The following is a 25,630-nucleotide window of genomic DNA, read 5'->3' as shown; positions in this document are numbered from 1 at the left end:
GATTACTGGCCTGGGGGCTGGGAAGGCGGCTGTTTGCCAGGCTCCAGCCCTAAAGGTGGTGATGGGTTAAAGAACTGTGTTCGTTGCTGCAGCCGTGTGTTAGGCATTGTTTCTGGCAAGCGGGACTTGGTCCTGGGAGAGAGATGGGGCCGCAGCAGCTGAGAGCGAGCAGGGGTGTAGGAGCAGCGATAGCAGCAATTGGGAAACTGAGTGGTTGAAGAGGAGGGGAAAGGGACCGTCGGGGAGGTGGATCCTCCTTTCAGAAGCCGCCTCTCTCCTTCTGCGCTTAGCCCTCCGCTCCCAGCAGGGAGTGGCCGCCTCGGGAGGGGCCCCGTGGGCCAGCAGCGGTGGAAGTGGCTGAAGGTAGGTTCTCCCTTCCCGCCTCGCTGGGGGGGAGGCGGGGGCAGCTAAGGGGCACTAGGGGGCTGCCGGTGCGACATTGAGGCTGAAGGAAGGTCAGGGGGTGGGGGAGAAAATCGACACCACCCCCCGCGCCACCTTTTTCCCCCTCCTGCGGGCTCTCCTCTCTGCGCCGCTGGGGCTGGGCGAAGGGGGCGCGAGTGGAGGGACCCGTCCCCGCGCGCCCCTGCCCGGAGAGGGGAGAACTCAAAGGCTGGGAACTTGACCTGAGACGGGAAGCGGCACAGCTCCGGGACTGCGTTCCCGGGGGATCGCCTGCTCCTGGGGGGTTGGCTGAAGTTCTCTTTCCCGATCATGGGGTCTGCGATTTCCCCCCAGCTCCATTAGGAAGGTGAAGGGCAATGGGAGTGTTTCTAGCCTCCTGTGTAGCCCCTGGGGAGGGGTGGAAGGAGCTGGAGAAGGGGATGTGCCCTTGCATCTCTGCATCATGAAATAGATCACACTGGTGCAGTACGAGTTCCACTCTTGCTTTGGCTTCAGGGGTAATTAGCGGGGGAGAAGGCACCCCATCATCCACAAGATGGGCACCACCAAGACTCAGGTATGTCTTGCGCGAGAGAGAGAGACGCACAGAAATGGCAAACTTAAGGCAGTGTCGCTGGGTTTTGTAAGGAAAACAGCATTCAACGCACAGATCACTGTGGCAAAATAGTGTTTCCAATACAGCTGTGTGAAGTGTTGCTTTATGAGAATTTGGGTCCATTGTCTTCAACATCTGGAACGCACTTGAATTTTGGAGCAACAGATGGNCTTTTGTATGAAATAAAACATGGCATCAGTCCTACTATTTGATATTTTTAATGATACTGTTCGTAATCTAGGATCTGATCGAAAGTCCACTGAAGTCAATGGAAAGCCTCCTGTCGACTTCCATCTGACATTTTCTTTTTCATAACTGAAACGGCAATCCTCCAAAGCTGGTTCAACTAATAGTTAATAACAACGTATAAAGTACAACTAGGAACAGTCCTTCAGCAAAAAAATTGAAAGGGTACTTTTTAGATATACCATTAAGCAGAAAAGTCTGAAGTGAGTGACTTAGAAGAGGAGAGAGTGGAGTACATATCTCCAAAAAGGAGATCTGTTCCCTTCCTTCATGGAGTTTAAAATCAGGGATGAATAGCAAAACCAAAACCACCTCTGTGTGTCGTTAAGACTCTCCAGTACATAGAAAGGCATCCTAAAATGTCGGACATTCACATGTTGGGATTTGTAATGTAGGTGAACAGGGCCGGCTTTAGCAGGTGCGGTGCCCCATGCCGGGACACGAATTGTCTCGCGCCCCCCTGGCCCTGCCCCCTCCCTGCCCCATTGGATCCCTCCCCAAATCCCACCCTTGGCCCCGCATCTTCCCCAAGCACGCCGGATTCCTCCTCCTCACCCCTCCCTTCCAGGCTTGCGCTGATCAGCTGTATGGCAGCGCAAGCGCTGGAGGGAGGGGGGAGAAGCAGCCCCAGACGTTGTGGGGCCCCATTCCAGGGAATCGGCCGAATCGGCTTAAAGCCACCCCTGTAGGTGAAAGGAGAGGCTCAGGATTTATAATACACTGTTGATGCAGGTCCTGAATAGCAGTATGAAGGAGAATGCACTCTTATACGGTTACCAGATCCATGTGCACAAAGACATTGGTAACGGGTCAGAAGAAGAAATATCTTTCTTGTAGTCTCAAGGATATCATAGACAGGAGAGCTGGTAGAAATGTTTCATATTTGCAACAACATATTTTCATGAACATTTTTGAACAATTTTCATCATTTATCGACCAGTTCTATTAGACAGGGACTGATTCTTAAGCTCCAAAACAATTCTTTTTTTTATTTGAAATAATAGTCCTTGAGCTGAGGCTGAAAATTGAGAGCGGGTCTGAAAAGAAACTATAGGAGATATACTCCAGTGTCAGAGAAAACATAGAGGCAGCTATTTTACTTAGTTCATCCCAATTTGTCAGAATTAGCCAAGAAGATATGATATATATCTTTGGAGAAGGACCTGCTAGAAAGCTATTCAAAATGAGGGCAGAAAATGATGGTGACTTCTCTGACAGCACAGGATGAGGTCTGCAAGTGTCACCCAGCGAGTGGCAGTAACTCTCACAATATAGCTACCGAATGCTATGTATAAATTCAGTTTTATATTAAGTTACATCAATTAAGGTGGTAGGATTATGATTATTTTAAGGGCTGACAGTGTTTTTGATGGTGTAAACCAGAAAAAGGTTTTGTTTCTTACAATCTAAATAGAGAAAACAATTGACACACAATGTCCTGGATGATCAGAGGATAGGGAGGCCTGTGAATTATGGGCCAGATCCTCTGCTGGTGTAAATTGGCATAGCCCCATCGACGTCAATAGAGCTATGCAGGGTTCAAACTGGGACAGATCAGTGTGGAGATATAGGAAGAAGGGGACACACATCAGCGTCCAAATGGGGCTCTGGGTGATCACTACTTCCCACCACCCAACACAGATGTAATGAGGTTAAGTGGTGTCCATATAAAGAAATGAAAACTACTGATTATTCTTCAGGAAAGGCTTTTAATGACTTACGGCTATAAATGCAACACAGAAGACACAGCACAAATAAACTTTTACTACTATTTTTAATACTGCAGTATTAATATAATCTGAGATCAAATTATTCCGACACTATTATTTTTTAATACTTTAGTGTTAGTACAACTTGAGATCAAAACAGCTCGAGCAACCCAGACTTCTTTACTCTGTTACCTTATTTGCATGCAACCAGACTATTTTACTTTAAAACCTTACCCTGCCGAGAATACGTTACCCTTTAGTCGACCGCTCTTTGCATTGGCCAGGTGCAGATAGTCGGTGCAGTTCAGGTTTCATCGGTTTAGGGGGTGCAGGTCAGACCAATCAAAGAGAATAACTTCTTAGACCAAGACACACACACACACACACCCTCCTGAGGTTTTACGCATTTAATCTCATCTGCCCGCCATGCTGTGAAGCAGGTTAACCAATCAGGTTAGGCCAAATTTAGTGTTATCGCTTTGGCTGTATAATTCATGCTTACGTATTTTCTTGTAGCCAATTATTGTTTTAATTTTATAAGTTATGCTCAAGGAGATAGCTTATGTTAATATAGCCCACTGTCTCGACTGTGGTTTCCCTTAGTTTTCTAGGTAACTTAACTCTAAATGGGCTATTGGCTTGATTGTGGGTAAGGTTATTTTGATGACCTATGCCTAAAGGCCTACCCCATCAAACCCACTTAGGAATCAGTTCTTTGGTTGCAGCGTCTCTTAACCACAAATTTTAAAGGTGGTTTCAATAAGCCGTACCTAGGGGCATAACCTATTATACCATCTAGGAGTCAGAATAAAATGTTGTCTGGTTGTAGGTGTTTTTTGACAGCAAGTTGTAGCTTAAGTTTGCAAAGCTTGCTTTTTAAAGATAATTTTGCAAAGCCCATTCTATAAAGCTTCCGGAAGTTTAGGCTTAACACTGGCAATACTGGTGTTCATCTTAAGCTTGACAACAATCTTGCTCAAATTAATCACAATCAGCAATACAACACTTTTTTTTAAAGGATATCATCTTGTTCTCCAGAGTCTCCTCTTTCATTTAAAAACAAAGCAGAAGTATCTAGCTTTCATAGCAGCAAAGACAACCTTCAGAATACGAACCTGGTATAAAATGATGCAGAACTGTCTGGCTGAGTCTGCAGGGAGCCTGAAACACTAGCTCTGGAAGCTGCCCCATTCATTTCAGTGGGGTGTTAACTCATAAGCTTGATGATGATAAGTTAACTGTTGTTGACCTTGGCTTGTAGAGTGAGCCTGTATTGAATACTATGACATTTTCCTTCTTCCAAATCAAGCCTTGGAGTTATGCCATTGATAACAGTTGAGTATTAGGTCCTATATCTTTTTATTAATGAGCTGTGGATAGAAATTCTTTTTAATATGGATTCATCCTGCTGGGTGTCATTGAAGAAGTGAGTTTTTAAAAGGGATTTGAATGAAAAAGGGTGGTCACTGGATGCACTAGGAAGTTCCAAGCCATGGGGCACTGTGGACAGAAACTCAAATATAAGTAGGTGATGGATAAAAAAGGAGCAGGGAGATAGGAGGCTTGTATGATGTGAAGAGAGTAGGAGGAAAGGCAAGGAGAGAGGTAGGCAGGCAAGGATGGAGTTGCACAGTGTCTTCTAGGACAAGAGGCTTGAGCTTGATGTGGAGGGCAGGGAGAGAAAGTCACTGAAAGCATTTAAAGGAAGGAGGGAGACAATCTGTTTCATGGATGAGAGATGATTTTAGTCGCATTGTTTTTGCTTAAATTGGATGAGCACATAGATGGGAATCAGGGAGGCCAGCAAAGAGTGAGTTGCACAAGTAAAAGAGGGAGATGACTAAAACATGGACATGTATTAGCCATATGAGTGGAAAAAGTGACAGCTGACCTATTGTGGAGAAAGAACCAGCAAGATTTGGCAATAGCCTGACTGTGAATGGAGAAAGAGAGGGATGAGTCAAATATAACAGAATTATGAGAGCCTGGGTCATTGGGGAGGTTATGATTTCAACAGCAGGGAAGAAGGAAAGAAGAGGAGAGAGGGTTTAGAAGGAAAGATGGAAGCTCAAATTTTGCTGTGTTTGAGATTCATTGATTATAAAGCAAGAAGAGACCATTGCGATCATCTAGTCTGACCTCCTGTATAGCCAGGCCATAGGATTTCCCTGAATTAATTCCTGTTGAACTAGAGCATATCTTTTAGCAAAGCATCCAATCTTGTTTTAAAAAATTCCACAACCTTTGGTAAGTTGTTCCAATGGTTAATTACTGTTCAAATGGACACCTTATTTCTAGTGTGAACTTGTCTAGCTTCAACTTCCAGCACTGGGTCTTGTTATATCTTTATCTGCTAGATTGAAGAGCCTGGTATCAAATATTTCTTCCTCACGTAGGTACTTGCAGACTGTAATCAAGTCACCCCTTAACCTTCTGCTCTTCAATAAGCTAAACAGACAGAGCTCCTTGAGTCCGTCACTGGGAAGCATGTTTTCCTGCTCTTTAATCATGCCTTGAATCTGGAGATCACTGTATCCCCAGTTTATCAACATCCTTCTTGAATTATGGACACCAGAAACGATCACAGGATCACAGTACAGTCAGACCATTGCCAAATACAGAAGTCCTAGAACCTGCTCTTCTCCTCTGCTGTGACTCGTGATTCCTTTGTTCATACTTCCAAGGATTGCACTAGCTCTTTGGGCCACAGCAGCTTGTATTGAGCTGATTAACCCCCTTGATTTCTAAGTCTTTTTCAGAGTCACTGCTTCCCAGAATAGAGTCCCCCATTCTGTAAGTATGGCCTACATTCTTTGTCCCTAGATGGATGCCTTCCCCATGTGGCCATATTGAAATGCATATTGTTTGATTACACCAAGCTTACTAAGTGATTCAGATCACTCTGTATAAATGACCTGTCCTGTTTATTATTTATCTCCCCCACCACCACCTTTATTTCATCAGTAAACTTTATCATATGCTGTGACTGTCATATAGTTTTTTCCCAAACAGAACAGAAATATGTATTGAACACTTCTGACTTTACTGCATTATTATTGATAATTCCACCATTTCGTAATAGACCAATACAATTTTTAGGATTATTTTTGTTCCTAATATACTTAAACTCCTCCTCATTGTCCTTAACTCAGCTGGCCATAGATTTCTCCTTGTGTCCTTTTGTTTCCCTTATCAGTTTTCTGCAATACCTAGCTTCTGATTTATATTCTTTTCTTTCATTTGATTTTATATATATATATATATATATATATATGTATGTTACTTTCACTTCCTCTCTAAGGCAGGTTTTTCTTTTTTTAACCAGTACATCTTTCTTGGTTGTGGAATTGTGGCTTCTTGGGCATCTAGTAAAATGTTTTTAAATAGTTCCCAATTATCCTTCACATTTTACTATTTAAATTCTCTCTCCCAACTGATCTGGCTCACTTGTTTTCAGATTTGGCCTTTTTAAAGCACCATATATATGTTAAAGAATTGTACTTGATTCTGTTTCCACATAACATATATGATCAAGTCATGACCACTTGTACGTAAGCCACCACTAACTTCTGGTTTTGTGATCAGTTCCTTTTTATCTGTCAAGATGAGGTCTAATAAAGATTTCCCCCATGGTGGATACAATGTTTTTCAGTTAAGATATTGTCATCTGAAATATTTAGAAATTCTGATAATGTTTTAAATACTGACAGCATGCAACCATAAGAAGAGCTCTGTGTAAGCTTGAAAGTTTGTCTCTCTTGCCAACAGAAGTTGGTAGAATAAAAGATATTACCTCATCCACCTTGTCACTCTAATAGTCTGATACCAACATGGCTACAACAACACTGCATACCTTTACCATATGTTACTCAAAGACTGATGTACCCTATGATAATGCAGCTTTTTTTCTGGACACATTGTAGATAACTGCTTAAGGAGTCAGTCATCCTTTTCTCTGGTGTGATTTAGAAGTCTGTAGCAAACAGTGGAGACAGTAGCAGGACAGTCCTGATGAGATGTTGGAAAGATAGCAGTCAGAGAGGCATGGCAGGATTGCAGGAGAGAACTTGTTCTCCTCTTTACATCATGAGATTCCTAGGCTGAGATGATATGAAGCCATGTGAATGGATGAGATCACTCAGGAATAAGATCTAAAGGGTTAGAGGAGAAGAAAGGGCCAAGTACAAAGCCATGAGGGACAGTGACAGAAACTTTGAAAGGAAAGGAGTTGCAGAAGAAGTGAGAGGACAACTTGGGGCCATGGTAGCCGTGGAATGACAGCGAAATCAATGGTGCCTATGGCAGCAGATAGATTGAGAAGGATGAGTTAAGAAAAGTTGTCTCTGATCTTGGCCAAGAGCAGGTCATTAGTTTCAAACCTACTAAACAAAGTTTGTTCTTCTTTAATATAGGTGAGCACCTTTCTGGTAATTGAATATTTAGATGAGTCAAAATGGAAACACTTTCTCCAATCCTGACCAAGTCCATTCCCTTTGGACCTTCAATGGCTTGCATTTGTATAATTATTTGTATCACAGTAGTGCTTCAGGAAGCAAATCTTAGTTGAAGTTTTTCAGAGCCAAAATTCAGCTTTCTTTGGCCATCTCTAGTGTCCATTGCAACTTAGTCTCTCAATAATAATATTTTTCACTTCTATAGCACCTCAAAGTGTTTAAGTCACTGAACATCCCTATGCAAGGGTTAAGCATTATACCCATTGTCGGAGAATAACACAGTTCTCACTCTGGGTACAAAGTCAGATACTTTATTCTCTTTAACAGCTGTGTAAAGGAAGAGAGTGCACTAGGACACAGGGCCTCCCTCTCCTAGGCAGGTCTCTTCTCAGGTAAACAATTACAGCAAGCATTTATACCTTTTGTTAGACAATGAAAAGCAACCGCAGCATTTTGTGTTTACATAAGTCATTCTAATATCTTGTTTTTCTCATTAATGTAGACAGTCTACATTCCATATTGTTTGCACATTATCTACACAAGATCGCAACAACTTCTCACACCATTCTTTCCCACTCGCCTCACACATTCCTCACTTCTTCAAATCTCACGTTATTAGGGTTACAGTTAGCCTGACTCTTGCTAACAAACTGTCATGCATTGCAATCTCCTTCCTGTCAGTTCTTTCTCTGCTTCCACACCATTTTACAGAGAGATTGTGACTTGCCCCAGCTCACACAGGGAATAAGTGACAGAGCCATATAAAGAACTCAAAAGTTATAGCACACAATCCCCTAATCTAACAACTAGATTAATGATGTTCCATGGTAGAGTTAAAGGAGGTGGCTATAAAGTGTCTGAGTAAATAAAGCTGTATCTTAGAGTGTTAGTTCATCTTTTCATGTATTTGTGTATGCTATGGTTATACAAAATGCCCCAGGCACACATACATTATTTCAAAGTGGTCTCTGTACTGTGATCTCTTAATAAATCTCTTAATTACTAAAGGGGACCACTATGGTCCTCTAGTCTGCAATAATGCATATTGCAGGGGTTCTCAAACAGGGGGACGTGAGGTTATTGCATGGGGGGTTGCAAGCTATCACTCTCCACCCTAAACCCCACTTTGCCTCCAGCATTTATAATGGTGTTAAATATATAAACAAGTGTTTTTAATGTATAAGGGAGGGGAGATCGCCCTCAGAGGCTTGCTGTGTGAAAGGGGTCCCCAGTACAAATCTTTGAGAAACACACTAGCATATTGCATAACACCTGCTATAGAACTTCTCTCAGTGGTGGGTAGCAATGATGGTTTTTCACAGTGAAAGTCAAGAAAAAAATTGCCTGGGTGTTTCTTCTGCTGTGTAGTGAAGTAGTTGTCAATGATACTGGTTTGCGGTCTTTTGCTAGCATTTCAAGAAGGAATAGCAAATAAGGAGAAGGTGGTTACAGCGGCGTCTGTGTTTGGATAGCAGACGCTGTATACATTTAAATCACCTTTTGATCTGTGAAGGAAGATGGATTTAAAAAAACATTTTGAAATGCAATAAGGAAAGGATGTAACCTTGCTAATGATGGTTTGAGTGCTGCAGTGCTGAGCATTACCAGAGACGACCACTCTAAAATAACGGAAACTAAAAATAGACTCTGAACTGGGAATTGGAAGAATACAGAGGAGGACAGTAATCTAATGAGAATGAAGATGAATAAAGATGTACTAAAGGAACAGAGTGTATGACCGTGGGAGGAGGGAAGGAGAATATTTAGTATTATAAATGAAGAAAATAGGCTAGGAGATTTAAAAACACAAATCGCAAAACAAGGGACATGATTAGATGTGCTTCACTGAGGGGTAAAAGAAAGCAGTACAGATGTATTGATCCTGCTTCTCTTGAAGTCAATGAGAAGTTTGCCTCTGATTATTTCATTGGGCCCACTGGAAAGCATGGCCAGAAACCAAATTTTGTACTGTAAAGAGTTCTGGGAGGTAAAGAGATGCTATTGATAACGTGAGCAGCATCACATTTTAGACGGCCTTGCTGTCTAGAAAGTGGAAGGCACATTAGAATCAAATCTTACTGGGATTTATTATTAAATAAATATTGTTTTTGTTGTAAATAACAGGTGAATTCCCAGTCCTGCCCTCCACTTGAGTGAGGCAAGCATAGGGATGCTGTTACTCTGATGGTTCTTAGAGCAGAAAATCAAAGCAGTGTCACTCAGAAGGTAGAGTGCCACATGCTCTTCTAGGACACTGAATGGGACAAGTTGACATTTTAACCCTGTATCCCTCTATGAGGAAAAAGCCCCAGACTCCTCAGATTATTTGGGTGAGGTGAGCTCCAAGCCAGCAGAAGTGTGTAGAGAGTCACTGGTACAAGCTCTGTAGGGGAAGCCGTGGATGTAAAATTTTCATCTCTGAAGTCCTTTACTGTCCCGTTGGGGGGGTTCATGAACAGCACAATGGCTGTAGTTTTAGTTTCTACATGAATGTATAAGTTATAGAAGGTTAAGGGTCTGCTGGTGAGTTTATTTAAGTCCACCTGTCAGTAATTACTTTATGCTCATGACATAATGTAGGTGTGGGATTCAGGCCCCTCAGCCTGGTCACTGCTGGCAGTCATGATGACCACTGACATAGACTTTTAACTTCTCAGGACATTTTCCCACCTATACAACAGTTATAAATTTTGTCTCACAGGAGTATTTGAGACCTAATTAATTAGTGTGAGAATAGTATCAGGGGGTAGCCGTGTTAGTCTGTATCTACAAAAACAACAAAGAGTCTGGTGGCACCTTGAAGACTAACAGATTTATTTGGGCATAAGCTTTCGTGAGTAAAAACCTCACTTCTTCGGATGTGTGAGAATGTGATTTGAGCAGTTACGCATGAGTAGTCCCACTGATTTAAATAATACCTTCCTCCAAAAATAGGCCTATTCACTATGAGTGAAATCCTGACCCTATAGAAGTCCATGAGAATTTTGCCACTCCTTCAGTGGAGCCAAGTTTTCATTCCCTTAATCAGAGTATCAGAATCTGGCTCTTAGTATTTATAAGGCTCTTTGAGATCCCCAGATTACAGGTGCTATAGATATGCAATTTATATTTATCACTGTGCAGCTGAAGTCACCAATTTATCGAACAGCAATGTGGTTTAATCTCTGGAGAAAGTTATATTCTCCTATACCAGCCAGCGTGCTTTCTTTAATCAATTTGAGCTTGTACAGCTCAATTCAGGATTGAGACTGGGCAGCTCTATCCATTAATCTACTTAATCTTGCCAGTTACTTTAGTTCTGACATGAGACTTTCCTGTTCACCTTATAGAACATGCCAATAGTCAATCTGATTCTGGGGGTGGGTGTTGGTAACTATTCTAAATGTTGCCCTCACAAAGCCATATTTTTAAATGTTAAATATTTTGGAGCATGATTAGAACTCATGAAATGACCTTTATATAAAAGGTCATTTCAATTTTTTGATAGCATTTGGTGGGTAGTACAGAGACATGTAATTTATGACATGCCAGTCACAGGGCAGCTGTGTCATGAGAAGCTGTGCATTGATGACAGAATCATTCTGTGTGTGTGTGTGTGTTTTTTAAGGGTTGGGGCTGTGGTCTGAAGTACGCTGAAGTCTTTCCATCAATGTCAGTGTGCTTGGATCAGGCCCTGGGATTTGTATTTTGTTTTTATTTTAGGGTGAAACTTACCTCAGTGCAGAGCCTACATGAGGCCTATGTACCACTCAAGCCTTACATTGAGATATTTAAGTGGTGCAACAGGCCACTTATGCTGCATCTCTGCACAGGGTGAATTTCACCGTGTGTGAATAAAATTCCTCTCTTGTAATGGATTCTCACAACAGCATTATTCTCCCTTATCTGGCCCACAATGCCATGTTTAAATAAAATCACATACAGTGTAATGGGATTTTGAATTATGTTAAACTTATTTTGCTAGATAGAAAAGTACAAAAGGTGAGAGGGAAAATTTATTTGCTATGGCCATAGGTGCTGACTCTGTGGGTGCTCCAGGGCTGGAGCACCAATGGAAAAAAAATAGTGGGTGCTAAGCACCCACCAGCCACAACTGTTGGGCAGTCTGCACCAATCAGCTGTTTGGTGGCTGGGGAAGGGGCTTGCAGAGGGCAGAGAGCAGCAAGCAGCGGGTGGGCAGGGGCCTCTGCGAGGGGGCGTAGTGGAGGCGGAAAGAGGGTGGGGCCTCAGGGGAGGGAACGAAGTGGGGGCAGAGCACCCCCCAGTGAAAAATAAAAGTTGGCATCGATGGCTATGGCCAAGAATACTAAAATACTGAGACCTATAAACCCATAGGCCAGACTGTCAGTATGTGTGGTACTTACATGGCTCTCATTACTTTAGTGTCAGAGTGACACACCATCTTTAATATATTTATCCTTGCAACACATCTGTCAGGTAGGGAAGTACCATCCCATTTTTATGGATGGGAAACTGAGGCACAGAGAGACTAATGCTCAGATCCTCATGGGTATTAAATACCTTTTGAGGATCTGGGCTTAAGTTACTTGCCCAAGGTCACAGAGAGCCTGTGATGGAGCAGGGTATTGCATGCAGGTGTCCTAAGTCTGAAGCGAGTGTCCTCCTCCTATTAGACCATCTGTCCTCTCCAGCATATCTTCAGATTTTACAAGTAGGAAAATAGAAATCAATTCCTTTTACCAGACTAGAGAGGGAAGGAAAAAAAGAGAGAGAGAGAAATCCCTAGAAGTACGTTGGTAGTAATATTTATTTAAGACTAAGTATTCTTTGTATTCTAAAGTATTTAAGATTTTAAAATTCTTTGCAGTGCCTAATTCCAAAGAGCTCTAGGCACTTGTGCACTTGTTAAAATACACAGGCTACTGATCTGCTACTTGATGCTCAATTACATATAAAATAACAAAGAAGAAAAGCCTTCCACTACAGAAGCTCAGTAAGAACAGGACAAACTCTAAATTGCCCCTTTCCATGCTGCAGTCCCTACTATGTAAGTTTATGAAACGGGGTTAGACAGTTGCTTTTCCTAAATAGCTCAGATTAATATTGCCATACTTTTGTCCAATGTATTAATTTCCAAAATGACCACAAATCATGGTAATAGCAACTGAAAGACAGATATGTTCCCAATATCCTGGCGCATATCCTTCCAAAAAGGTTGGTTCTTCTCATGCTTCACCTTTCTGATTAAACTCAGGAACATCTAATTGTGAGGGCTAAAATGTTGCTCATACTTAATGTCCCCACTAGATTTAATTAGTTGTGCAATGACTATGCTCAGCATTGTACAAACACATACCATCTTTGCCACCAAGAGCTTACAATTCAGTTCCATATTACATATTACTAGTATCAATTTACTCACCTACGCATGTAGCTATTGCTACAATATCAAATTACTGTATTTCCATCCTTTTTCTCCATTGTCTCTTCCAGCACTTACCCTACATTCCATTTTAGTGTAAATATTGGCAAGGATTTGTAAATTCTGCTTGTCTATGCCTTTCAGAGTCTAAGAGCTGTAAACAATAGTTTTTCCAGTTAAGGGGGACTAAAGGCCAAAGTCTACAGTCCTTTCCTGGACAAAATTCTGATCTATTCTATAATGCTTAGAATCAGGACACTTACTGGTATATTCTATGGCAACATCTTTTACTCACTAATTCTGGCCTTGGAATTTATTAAGGGACCATTGTGGTCATCTAGTCTGACGTCCTGTTTAACACCGAACTTCCCCAAAATAATTCCTAGAGCAGAAATTTTAGAAAAACATCCAATCTTGATTTAAAAATTGTCAGTGAGGGAGAATCCACCATGACCCTTGGTAAATTGTTCCAAGAATTAGGCTATGTCTACACTACACATCTTTTAGCAACACGGCTGTGCCTCTATAGCCGTGCCACTAAAAGGCACGCAGTGTAGCCGCTGTGTGTCAGCAGGAGAGCGCTCCCCTGATGACAAAAAACTTCCACTCCCAACAAGCAGCATTGGTGTTTTCGGCAGGAGGGCTCGCCTGCTGACAAGTCGCTGTTCACACCAGTGTTTGTCAACAAAACGTTTGTCTTTTGGGTGGTGGTTTTTTTAACACCTCTGAACGACAAAAGTTTTGCAAGTATAGACAAAGCCTTAATTACACTCACTGTTAAAAATGTACAAGTCTGAATTTGTCTGGTTTCTACTTCCAGCCATTGGATTGTATTATACCTTTGTTAGTCTGAAGAGCCCATTATTAAATATTTGTTCCCCATGTAGGTACTTATAGAATGTAATCAAGTCACCCCTTAGCCTTCTCTTTGTTAAGCTAAATAGATTAAGCTGTCTGTCTATCACTATGAGGCATGTTCTCTAGGTCTTTAATCATTCTCATGGCTCTTCTCTGAACCCTTTCCACTTGATCAACCTCCTTCTTGAATTGTTGCCACCAGAACTGGACACAGTATTCCAGCAGTGGATGCACCAGTGCCAAATACCCATCTGTAAAATGGGGATAAGACTTACTTCATAAGAGTACTGAGGATTCATTAATAAATATGAGTAAATTAGTTTGAGATCCTTTTATGGAAATGCAAAGTATTATGGGGGGAGGGATAGCTCAGTGGTTTGAGCATTGGCCTGCTAAACCCAGGGTTATGAGTTCAATCCTTGAGGGGAACATTTAGGGAACTGGGGTAAAAATCTCTCTGGGGATTGGTCCTGCTTTGAGCAGGGAGTTGGACTAGATGACCTCCTGAGGTCCCTTCCAACCCTGATATTCTATGATTCTATAATTTATTCTAGATTCAATCAATTTACTGAGAGAAAATCTACAACTGGGAGAGGAAAGACAAACAATCCTCCTCTCCATCAACCCAAGTTCTTCCTTCCTGATTGAAGCCATACACATAACAATGTGTTGAAACATGTTCTGTTCAACCAGCTCACAGGTTACATATTCCAGGAGACTGATTCTGCTTCACTTTATGAATAAAAGTAAACAACAAGTTATTAACCTGTCTCCAAAAATTATGGATGTGTATTACTATCTAAGTAACTTTAGTTTAGATTTAGTCCATTTAAAAAGGTCAGTGTCTTAATTGTATTAATGACCCTATCTGGCATATATATATATTTTTAAAGGTCACATGTTTACATTTGATGTCCCAGTCAGGCAAATGACTCCATGTGGGTGGCCTCTTTTGCTTGCATAGAATCCTGTTTTAGTCAAGGGAGCGCTGTATGGGTGCAGGCGTCCACACACACCCACAGCTCCAAACTGAGGTTCAGGGCCCTTGTTTATATCTGGAGGCAACTGTACACCAAATACTTCCCGTTCTTGCAAGATCAAAGGCCCAGATCCATAAAGGTACTTAAGCATCTAAACCCCAGACTTAGCTCTTTAAGTCCCAGTTTTAGTTCCACTGTGATCCGGAAAGCTCCTGCCGAACCTGGTAGTTGCCTGAACTCACTTGGCCACTGTTTTTAGAGTAAAAAGTTCCTTAGGCACGTAAATTTCAGCATTTCGGCATAAGCATTGCTGCATCACTCCAGGCACTTGGGACATTTATCTCCCCCCTATGTTCCAGAGAAGATAAGAATTTGGCTGTCTAGTCATGTGTGTGGCCCAATCGGGTAGGTGACCACTGAGCATGCCTATGGATCCGGCCCCATTCAAAATCCAGAAGGAGGTGATGGTGGTGCCCACTCTATAACTTTTAGCCCATTGATTAGAGCACTCTCCTGGGATGTGGGGAACTCAGGTTCAGTTCCCTCCTCTCTGTCAGAAAAGGGGAAGAAAAGAAAAGGGGGCTTCCCACCTCTTGAGAGGTTGCTCTGACTACTGGACCAAAGAGTCATTCGCCCCCCACCCCCTCTCTGGCCCAATGACTATAAGTATTTATGCACAATGCAACAGTCATTGAGCCAGAGAGAGAGAGGAAAAATGGGAATGACTTGGTGGTCCAGTGAAAGTGTAAAAACACTCAGCTGGAGTATCGTGTGCAGTTTTGGATACCACACTTTTTAAGAAAGATGTGGATAAACTAGAGAGAGTCTAGAGGAGAGCAACAAAATGATAAAACATTTAGAAAACCTAACTTATGAGGAAAGGCTTAAAAACAAACAAACTGGGCACATTTAGTCTTGAGAAAAGATGATTGAGGGGGACTGGATAAGAGTCGTCAAATATGTTAAGGGCTGTTATACAGAGGACCATGAACAATTGTTCTTGTGCATTAAAGGTAGGACAAGAAATAATTGGCTTAAGCTGCAGCAAGGGAGATTTAGGTTAGATACTAGGAAAAACTTTCTAAATATAAGGCTAGTTAAGTGCTATAATAGATTAACAAGGAAGGTTGTGGAATCCCTATCATTAGTAGTTTTTAAGAACCGGTTAGACAAACATCCATCAAGTATGGTCTAAGGTTTTCCTGGTCCTGCATCAGCACAGGAGGCTGAATTAAATTACTTTTTGAGCTTTCCAGCTCTACATTTCTATGACTTTATAATAGGGCCTGATTCTCATTTACACTATCCCCACCCCCACTTCCTTTAAGGTCACTGTTCTAGCAGTGTTAAGGGGGCTTAAGGTGAGTGGGAAACCACTTTAGGCCACTTTAAGACCCATTATCACTGCCAGAATGGTACAAAGTGGAGTTGGTGAGAATCAGGCCCAAGAATGAGTCTTGAGGTATCATGGAGATAACCCTTAGCTTTATATTCACGACAAATGAGGGCTAACATGTTGGCATCAAACTCCTTAAAAAAGTTAAAAGGGGGTTTCCAGGAGCCATGATGGAGACCTTCATGACCTGTAATTTAGATTTAAATGTTTTGAATGATCTAGTAGCTATGATGTAGATATTTTCACGGAAAACTCACTGCTTCCCTTAGGTCAGAGAATAGCAAAAAGTAAACACTATACCAGACAGAGGGAAATGCAATGTTGGAAGTATTCTCTTCCATTAAGCAGTGGAAAAACACCAGGCTTTGAATATTTTATTATAATCATCTAGGAAAACATCTGAGGCATCTTGGGCTCAATATTAGGAAGAATATTTAATGAAGCATTTAAAACCAACATGTTACTCTGGCCTCTTAAGAATGCCTTACATGTTTATTGTACTGTTATATGACCTTGAGCTTGTTATGCCTTTTTGCATTATGGAAACACCTAACTGATAGTCTCTTATGCCTCCCTCCACAAATGTCCAATTGGTTCGATAGTGCTTAACTAACAGTCATGGCTGAAGTAGACGCAGGTATATAAGCCCTTCTTGAGTAGTTTGGAATGCGCTTGTTAGCATTTGGGCACAAAACTTATTTCAGCATTAACTGAAATAATTAATCGCACTTCCATGCGTGTGGAAATAAAATGCTTTCAGTAGTGTATAACGGAAAACTCTCCCTGGTACTTGCATTTTTGAGATGGGCAAATCTCAGAAGACTAGATTGCCACAACCTTTACTTGGCCACATAGGGGTGTAATCCCCCTTGGTGTGCCAGACACCTCCTGGATTATGATCAGAAGGACTGGCGGACCTTGCGGCACTCGGCCAGCACATAGGGTTGCCTGCTCTCTGTGTTCCCTGTTGTGTTCTTCAGAGGTGAGGGCAGCCTTGCCTTTTACTTCTTTCACTTTCCTCGAGTGGGCCAGGCAGGAGAGTGCTCCCTGGGCCTCTGGAACTTGTCATTGGGCCCTTGCCCCACAAGCCACCCCGACACGCCCAACCTGAGTCAGCTGCATGACATCCTGCCCATCTATCTCCCAACCAGGCCCAAAAAGCATCTTACACACTTGTACTTCATACCATCCATTTCCTCGCCCTTATGTCCTGCCCCGACATCAACTGGTGGGACCTGCTGGCACCTAAAGAGGGTGAGGAACCCCACTGCGCCAATCTGTACTCCACTCTGGTTACATGTCCTGCCAGGGATATTAGTTTGGCAACTCCTCCATGGAGCTGTAAGCAGAGACATTAACTCCCCTGACACCTGTTCCTTCTGCAGCGAGAGGGAGACCCTGGCACATATCTACATAGGGTGCGTCGGGTTGCAGCCCCTCTTCTGCCGCCGCCACCTCCTCCTCCTCTTTATGAGGTTCTTGCTGTACTTCTTCACCACACCTCCTCATTTATGCACAACCCATCTGTGGGCCTTGTCAAGGCTGTATCCCCACTTTGAACTTTAGGGTACAAATGTGGGGGCCTGCATGAAAACTTCTAAGCTTAACTACCAGCTTAGATCTGGTCCGCTGCCACCATCCCAAAGCTAAATCCCTTCCCTGGGTAGCCTTGAGAGACCTTCACCAATTCCCTGGTGAATACAGATCCAACCCCCTTAGATTTAAAAACAAGGAAAAATTAACATCCCCCCTCCTTCCTTTCACCAACTCCTGGTGAATACAGATCCAACCCCCTTAGATTTAAAAACAAGGAAAAATCAATCAGGTTCTTAAAAAGAAGGCTTTTAATTAAAGAAAAAGGTAAAAATCATCTCTGTAAAATCAGTATGGAAAATAACTTTACAGGGTAATCAAACTTAAAGAGCTCAGAGGACCTCCCTCTAGCCTCAGGTTCAAAGTATAGCAAACAAAGATAAACACTCTAGTAAAAGGTACATTTACAAGTTGAGAAAACAAAGTAAAACTCAGACGCCTTGCCTGGCTTTTTACTTACAAGTTTGAAATATGAGAGACTTGTTTAGAAAGATGGGGAGAACCTGGATTGATGTCTGGTCCCTCTCAGTCCCAAGAGCGAACGAACTCCCAAACAAAGAGCACAAACAAAAGCCTCCCCCCCCCCCCCAAGATTTGAAAGTATCTTGTCCCCATATTGGTCCTTTGGGTCAAGTGTCAGCCAGGTTACCTGAGCTTCTTAACCCTTTACAGGTAAAAGGATTTTGGAGTCTCTGGCCAGGAGGGATTTTATTACTGTACACAGGAGAGCTGTTACCCTTCCCTTTATAGTTATGACAGCCCTCGTCATCAATCTCCCCCAAGATGACTGTTCATATGGGTGAACCCTCGCTTTGGGGAGGCTAGCCCGCTGGCTGCGCCCCTTCCACCCGAGGTTCCGTCCCCTTATGTGCCGGAGCCACGAACCGCCCCTCACTCTGTAACCGGAGAAGCCCTGAGGACCCTTCCCCCCACAACTGAAGGAGTTCCAGTCTGCCTACCACAGCCCCGACGGACCGTGACCCCACCCCGACTGCCAGTCCAGTCCTGGCCACACTGGGCGGAGCCACTGCCACCCCCCTGAACTGTTGGGTGGGCCCTGGCCATGCTGGGTGGAGCTGCTAGGCCCCGTTCCAACCTCCCCCCCCCCCCCGCCGGCCACACCAGGCCAGCACCAGTGCACAGCCGAGCTGCCGCAGACTCACTCCCTCTCCAGACCCTCCCGGCCACTGCTGGCTCGCCGCATTCCCTGAGGAGGAGGGATGCGGTGAGCAGCATCAGCAGGAAGGAGCAGCAGAGGCAGGCGGGGTCTCAGGGAAGGGGAATGGCCACCACGGTCCAGGTGTCCAGCAGCAGGTCCAACCCTTCCCTGTCCTATTATACCCGTCACAAATGGCCGTTCATCTTACCATGAGGAGGAAGCTGGATGGGGGCAGAGGGTGCTCTGCAACTGTGGGGCCTATTTCTGGGCTCTTATCCGATCATGTCGCTGGGCAGGGTTTCTTTGGGCAGTGTCCGCTGGCTCCTTAGACACCTGTGAGGATCAGTGAGTGCTGCTCGTGGGTTCTCTGCTCAGTGTTCCCCTCTGGATATCTTATTTTTCACCTTTAACATTCACTCCCATCCTTGTTTCATTTGTTGTCTCCAGTACTAACTTGTGGCCTGGGTCCAGTGGCTCCTCCCCCTCAGTTGCAGGGGCGGACCTCTAGCTTTGGGCAGGCTAATTCCACCTGTCCCAGTACCTGCAAATAGTTCAGAGGAGTAAGCCCCTGTTTATGCTCTGGCACTAGCTGTGACAGTGAGACCTGGCATGTCAGCTGGATACTCTCTGTAACAGGATGGCTTGCCTGTGGGCTGGAGAGCCTGAGGCTAAGCCAACCTGACTACAGAATGGGCCCCACCTGAGAGGAATTAGGTGATTCCTGTGTAAAAGAAGCCAGGCCTAAGTAGTGATAAAGCCAGCTGGGCGAAACACCAAGGGAGATTACTATAAAAGTAGGATGTACAGAAAGTGCTGGTGGGAAAGCCCAGTCCAGTCCAGCAAAAGAAAGGAAAGGGAATCACCATTACTATAGCTGTTCAGGCTGTAGGGAGCAAGAAGGTTCCTGTAGGGCCCTAAATTGGCAGGGGAAAAGTCTCTTGGCAGGGAGGCCTGGGAGAGACCCTGACTAAAAGCAGGGAAGAGGATGAGGAATAGCCCCAGAGAGCGCAGAAGCTTCTGTTGTATTAAGATACTTTTGCACCTTTAGTTGGGAAGAACTGTGACCTGGCTGGAGGGGTAAGTCATGGGATGAGTTACCAGGCAGAGAAGCTGCCACAGCACTAGAGCAACTGTTGACAGGGGGTGCTAGCCCGGTGAGGAGCTGCTACACCACACCTGACCTTGAGGGCGCACCTAGGGGTGAGTAGATTCATTTACATTCTTGCCTGGAGGGAGTGGATGGTGAGACAGGAAGTGGGAGAAGTCCTGGCTCCAACCCACCTAATTCCCTGCCAGTGATCTGATCAGGAGCTTCTCCATCTAAAAGGGTGAAGTAATTTCCAACCCACTTTGCAGTGCAACCAGAGAGAGAGAGAGAGAGAGGACTGAGTCATTTCTGCTCCTGAGGCATACAACTACATTCCCCACTCATTCTGAGCAGATAGACTGTAATTTTACAATCTTTTAAGGTTTGGAATTGGGGTTTGGTTTAGTCACCAAAAGTCTGGGATCACAGCGAGTATTACGCTATTCTATGAGCATCCCCACTCATTTTGGTGGGACTACCCAAGCTATAAGGAACTATCCAACAGGAGTGACCGAGTCTGGTCCTAGATCGGGGTGGGCAAACTTTTTGGCCCGAGGGCCACATTGGGGTGTGAAACAGTATGGAGGGCCGGGTAGGGAAGGTTGTGCCTCCCCAAACAGTCTAGCTCCCTCCCCCATCTGCCCTCTCCCACTTCCCGCCCCCTGACTGTCCCCCCTCAGAACTCCTCACCCATCCAACCCCTCTGCTCCTTGTCCTCTAATTGCCCTCCCCTGGGCCCCCCTGCCCCTAACCGCCCCCCGACCCCCACCCTCATCCAACCCCCCTGCTCCCAGTTCCCTGACTGCCCTGACCCCTATCCACATCCCTGCCCCCCACAGGCCCCCTGGGACCTCCAACCCCCCTGCTCCCAGTTCCCTGACTGCCCTGACCCCTATCCACATCCCTGCCCCCCACAGGCCCCCTGGGACCTCCAACCCCCCTGCTCCCAGTTCCCTAACTGCCCTGACCCCTATCCACATCCCAGGTTCAATTCCGCCTGCCAACAACTAGGGTCTGTCAGTGTTACAAATGAGGGGCTGCAGAACAAGTGAGGTGCCGCCTTGCCTCCACTCAGGGCGGGAGGTGAACTCTGCAGATGCACCTCTGAACTCTGGGTCTGCACTGACCCAGGACAGCAACTGAGTGGGGTGCAGAGAAGGGATGGGCACATTAAAGGGACTTTTGGATTCCTGGGCTTTAGAACCTGAGGGTAAACGGACACTGCCCAACTTACGGGGGTGGTGGTAGTCTTTTGCTCATGGTTTATGTTTATGAATCCTGTTTGTGGTGTGTTCCCAAATTAACACTGTTACTTCCCTTCTTTTATTAAAAGTTTCTTTTCTACACTCAGACTCTGTGCTTGTGAGAGGGGAAGTATTGCCTCTCAGAGATGCCCAGGGGAGGTGTGTAATTTTCCAAGGCTACTGGGTGGGGGCTGGAGCCAGTTTTGTGTTGTATTACTGAACCCGGCCCTTGTTGCTGGTGGCTCCACCTGGCAGAAGAGTTACATAAATACACCCTATATTTCATTACAAAAGATAATCAACAACAATATACAGCCAAGTCTGGGGTGAATTGACCTCTGCTATTGAAGACACAGTAAAATCATACAATTTAGGGCAAGAAATGAAGAAAAGTACTATGGTATATCTGACTGAAACTGCAGAGGGAAATTAGGAAGACAAAGAATATTATCATCCCATTTGGAATTTAGCCAAGACACCATGGCCAACATTCTTTTTATTGACCAAAGTAATGAGGGATCTTAAAAGACCACAAAAAGTGAGGAAGAACTTAAAAAAAATCTGAAACTCCTCGTTCAGCATATTTCTTTCTAGAACCATGGTCATTGGATATGTATTGACGCTGAAAGGAGGGTGCTAGTTCTTGGATCTACAATATTACTTGGCAAGGTTGTCCTTCAGGACTCCAATTCAAGTAGTGACCTGGTTTACCTTGTATGAGATGTACCACCACCCTAGATCCTATGGCAGCAGACATGCCAGATTTCAGTCAGAATTGGAATGCTGCCTTGGTATGATAGTGATAGTCTCTGTTTCTAGCCCCTGGGTATGAGGCAGTGTGGTGTTATGCTGCCCCAGGAGGTACATCCAACTCCTTTCACTGGAAACTTCAAAGGAGTTTCTGCCATATCCATTCCCTGGTCTTATGTTTGGGGGCAAGTACTGGGCGTGTAGCTACTGTTTTCTCCTAAGTGCCTGAGCTGCGATGCAGAAGCTGAGCAGGGGTATATGCGCGTGTTACACTCATGCATGGCCTGGATACAATCTGGCCCATGATAAATAGTGGAGTTGTTCCATAACAGATATTGGACTAAGTATGACGTTGATCAGTCATGTATGAAACAAAGTCAATGGATTTTTTCCCCACATCAACAAACTGCCAGCAATCTGCATGATATAGTAAAGTATGTAGATTAAGGGGAACTATGTATGGCCTCTATTTTCTTTTTCTAAGGGAATTTCCATAGTTCATATATCTGCTTCTAAATGACCATTGCACAGAGATGGGCTATTAGTTACCAAGAAAACATAGCTCATGGGCCCCCAACTGGTTAACCTCAAACAGTTAATGTTTTTTAAACATGACTGTCTTTGTTAGCACTAGGTGCTAAGGTGGTGTTTAACAGTGGGTTAATCAAAACTTGTGAGGTAACACATTTCCCCTGTGTAGACAAAGGTTAAGGCGTGCTCTGCACTCGAAAGCTATATTGGTATAAATGTGTTGGTTGTGATTTTTTTTTTTTTTTAAACTAATATGGTTATATTGATACAACTCCTAGTGTAGATGCAGTTATGCTGGTATCAGTAAACTATTCCCATGCAGGAAGGGGAATAAGTAATCTCTACAAAGCACCTTTATACTGATATAACTTCATCCATTCTAGTGGGGTTGTATTACTTTACCATATAGTTGGGCTTGGCAGAATTTAATTTTTAATTTTTGTATAATTTTGACAGATAATACTGATTTGGTTTTAAGCATTGTTTATTTTTAACTATTTAATTTTCACAGTTGTGTAAAATTGTAGGGTTTAAGCATTAAACTTTTTTTTAAACATTTTAAAATTTTCACAGTTGCAGGAAGTTCGGGGGGTGCAGACAATTATTTAATGGAAATAGACATTGAGATTTAAAAAGTTAAAGCTTTATAACCAGGGTGAAAGTAACTTAAAGGACTTACCGGTACACCGGAGTCCTGAGCAGGGGGCATGGCCTCAACCAGAAGGGGCAGGACCTTTAGAGCCCCGGGCCCTTTAAATCGAGATTTAAAGGGCCTCAGGCTCCGGCTGCAGTAGTGGGGGGCTGGGAGCCCCGGGCCCTTTAAATCACTGCTGGAGCTACCAGCTGCAGAGGTGGCTGGGAACCCCTGGGCCCGGGGGCCATTTAAAGGGCCCGGGGCTGTGGTCGCTGCTTTAAATCGCTGCCTGAGCCCTGCGGCCGGAGCCCCAGGGTAGCAGCGGAGGCCAGGGGCTTGGGCGGTGATTTAAAGGGCCAGGGGCTCCCAGCCGTCACTACTGCAGCGGTGCCCCGGGCCCTTTAAATTGCCGAAGGAGCCCCGTGGGTCCCGTCCACTGCCACTATCCCAGGGCTCCGGCAGCGAGGCTTGGGGGGCAATTTAAAGGGCCCAGGGCTCCAGCTGCTACTGGGAGCCCCAGGCCCTTCAAATTGCCACCTGGGGAAGCTGGCCCGGCATGGTGTACTGGCGCGTACTGGCTTACTTTCACCTCTGTTTGTTTATAACCATTAAAACTCAAATTGTCAATTTCATGTCAAAATATACAGAATAAATAACCTTAAATCAAACTAAGTTCTCAAGTAGCGTTTTTCTTTGCTTCTCTGTAAATGTTGAGTTGTGTCAATGGAAAGTGTTTTCATCGTTTGTGTGTGGACAGTGAATAAAACTCAAATCCTTCCAAGACTATGCATAGTGAAACTAGTACAACTTTCTAGTGCAGATAAAATCTCTTTCCTCATTCTGTATGCTTGTGTAATAGAGATTAAAGAAAAGGAGGAAACAGAGTGTGGGCAGGAAGAAATAGGGGAAGGTAGAGACTATGCTGCTCCATTTTAAATATGCACACAGGCAGCCATTTGTTCCACACATAGAAAAAGAAATTAGTAGGTTTACCCAGCTGATAGTCTCGAGGATTGGTTAGGTGCACCCAGTCACTCTGAGGTGGTCCAGATATATTAGTGAGGGAGTGTGGGCAAGTTTTTGTATTATCTCTTTTGTGAAAAAAACATAAGACTTCAGGCCTGTCAAATTGTCAGCTTTGGAAATACTAAAAAATAAATGCAGAAAAATAAAATAAAATGGTGAGCTGATTTGAGGATGGGTGTTGAAGAAAACCCTAATGGGAAGGCAATATAGAAAAGTTATTCTCTATTAAATTCAATAGACTTGTTAAAGCATCCTACCTCTGTAGCAGAACTATACAACTCTCCGGTAAATTCGACAGACTTGTAGTGTACAGTTTGATAAAACCCTTTTAAATTACTATAGAACCCTCTTGAGTTTCCTTCCTGTTTAAATCCTACAGGACTTTTTCATAAGGAAAGCTAGAAACGGGGAAAATAAATCTCTCTCAAATGCCAAAGTACATAACTAAACTAAACAATTTTGCATTCCTTTAACAATTTAATACTGATTTTATTTTTTTAATCTACTTCTTATGCAGAACTCCTAGCCTCATAGGAGAGGTACTGCAGTAAAGACTCCATGCAGACCTTGATATAGTCCACAGAACCCTTACCCTAGCTCATTTTTCTTAAAGCACATCAGGCTTTTGCAATACATATCTGGGTGGGTGATGGTGATGTTGCTATGACTTGTCTATTTATGGTAAGTCTACCTTTCGGATTGCAGGGAATTAAACCTGTAGTTAGCCTGGACTTTCAAAGTGTGTGTATATATATATATATACACAAACACAAGAGATTCTTTCACTGTCTACATTCCCCCTCCAGAGCCTGGAATGGAACCCAAGGGTACTGAGTCTCACAACCCCTCTGATGTCTGCAAATATATATATATTTAAAAACAAAAACAAAAACAAAAAAACTAAAAGGAAACAGACAGAACACTTAAAAACTCCAGCCTGTGTGTACTGTGTTAAAAATAATCACACACTAAAACCTATTACGCACAAAAACACGTTAGTGTTGTAAAGTCAAACACTCAAAAGTCAAGAAATGCTATAATTAATGGTGCCTGTGAAACCTTAATTTGCCCCCTTTGTGGGGATACAGTCTTTAATTATATGATTCATAGATACCAAGGCCAGAAAGAACCATTGTCATCATCTAGTCTGACCGCCTGTATAACAGGCTACAGAACTCCCCCCAAAATAATTCCTAGAACAGATCTTTTAGAAAAAGCATCCAGTTTTGATTAAATAATTATCATTGGGGAGAATCTACTGTGATCCTTGACAACTTGTACCAATAGTTAATTATTCTCACTGTTAACATGTGGACCTTATTTCAACCTCCAGCCATTGGATGGTGTTATACCTTTCTCTGTTAGACTGAAGAGCCCATTATCAAATACACCTCTACCCCAATATATTGCGACCCAATATAACACGAATTCGGATATAATGCAGTAAAGCAGTGCTCCGGGGGGGGCGGGGCTGCACACTCAGGTGGATCAAAGCAAGTTCAATATAACACGATTTCACCTACAACGCGGTAAGATTTTTTGGCTCCTGAGGACAGCGTTATATCGGGATAGAGGTGTAT

General features: G+C 43.6%; 1 protein-coding gene across 3 annotated transcripts in view; it reads left to right on the top strand.

Annotated features, from left to right (window-relative positions):
• Positions 1–233: 233 nt before the first annotated feature.
• The window catches only part of A4GALT (alpha 1,4-galactosyltransferase (P blood group)), a 42,893-nt gene continuing 17,496 nt past the window's right edge, over positions 234–25,630 (top strand). The window contains exon 1 of one of the 3 annotated variants that reach the window (XM_034783269.1): positions 234–363. The gene's annotated coding sequence lies outside the window, so the exon portion shown is untranslated. The remainder of the gene's footprint in view (positions 364–25,630) is intronic. The other 2 variants (XM_034783287.1, XM_034783278.1) reach the window with 2 other exon arrangements.

This window comes from Trachemys scripta, chromosome 1, assembly GCF_013100865.1.
Source record: "Trachemys scripta elegans isolate TJP31775 chromosome 1, CAS_Tse_1.0, whole genome shotgun sequence".
NCBI classification, from domain to species: Eukaryota; Metazoa; Chordata; order Testudines; family Emydidae; genus Trachemys; species Trachemys scripta.
This window is presented reverse-complemented; position numbering and strand designations above follow the sequence as displayed.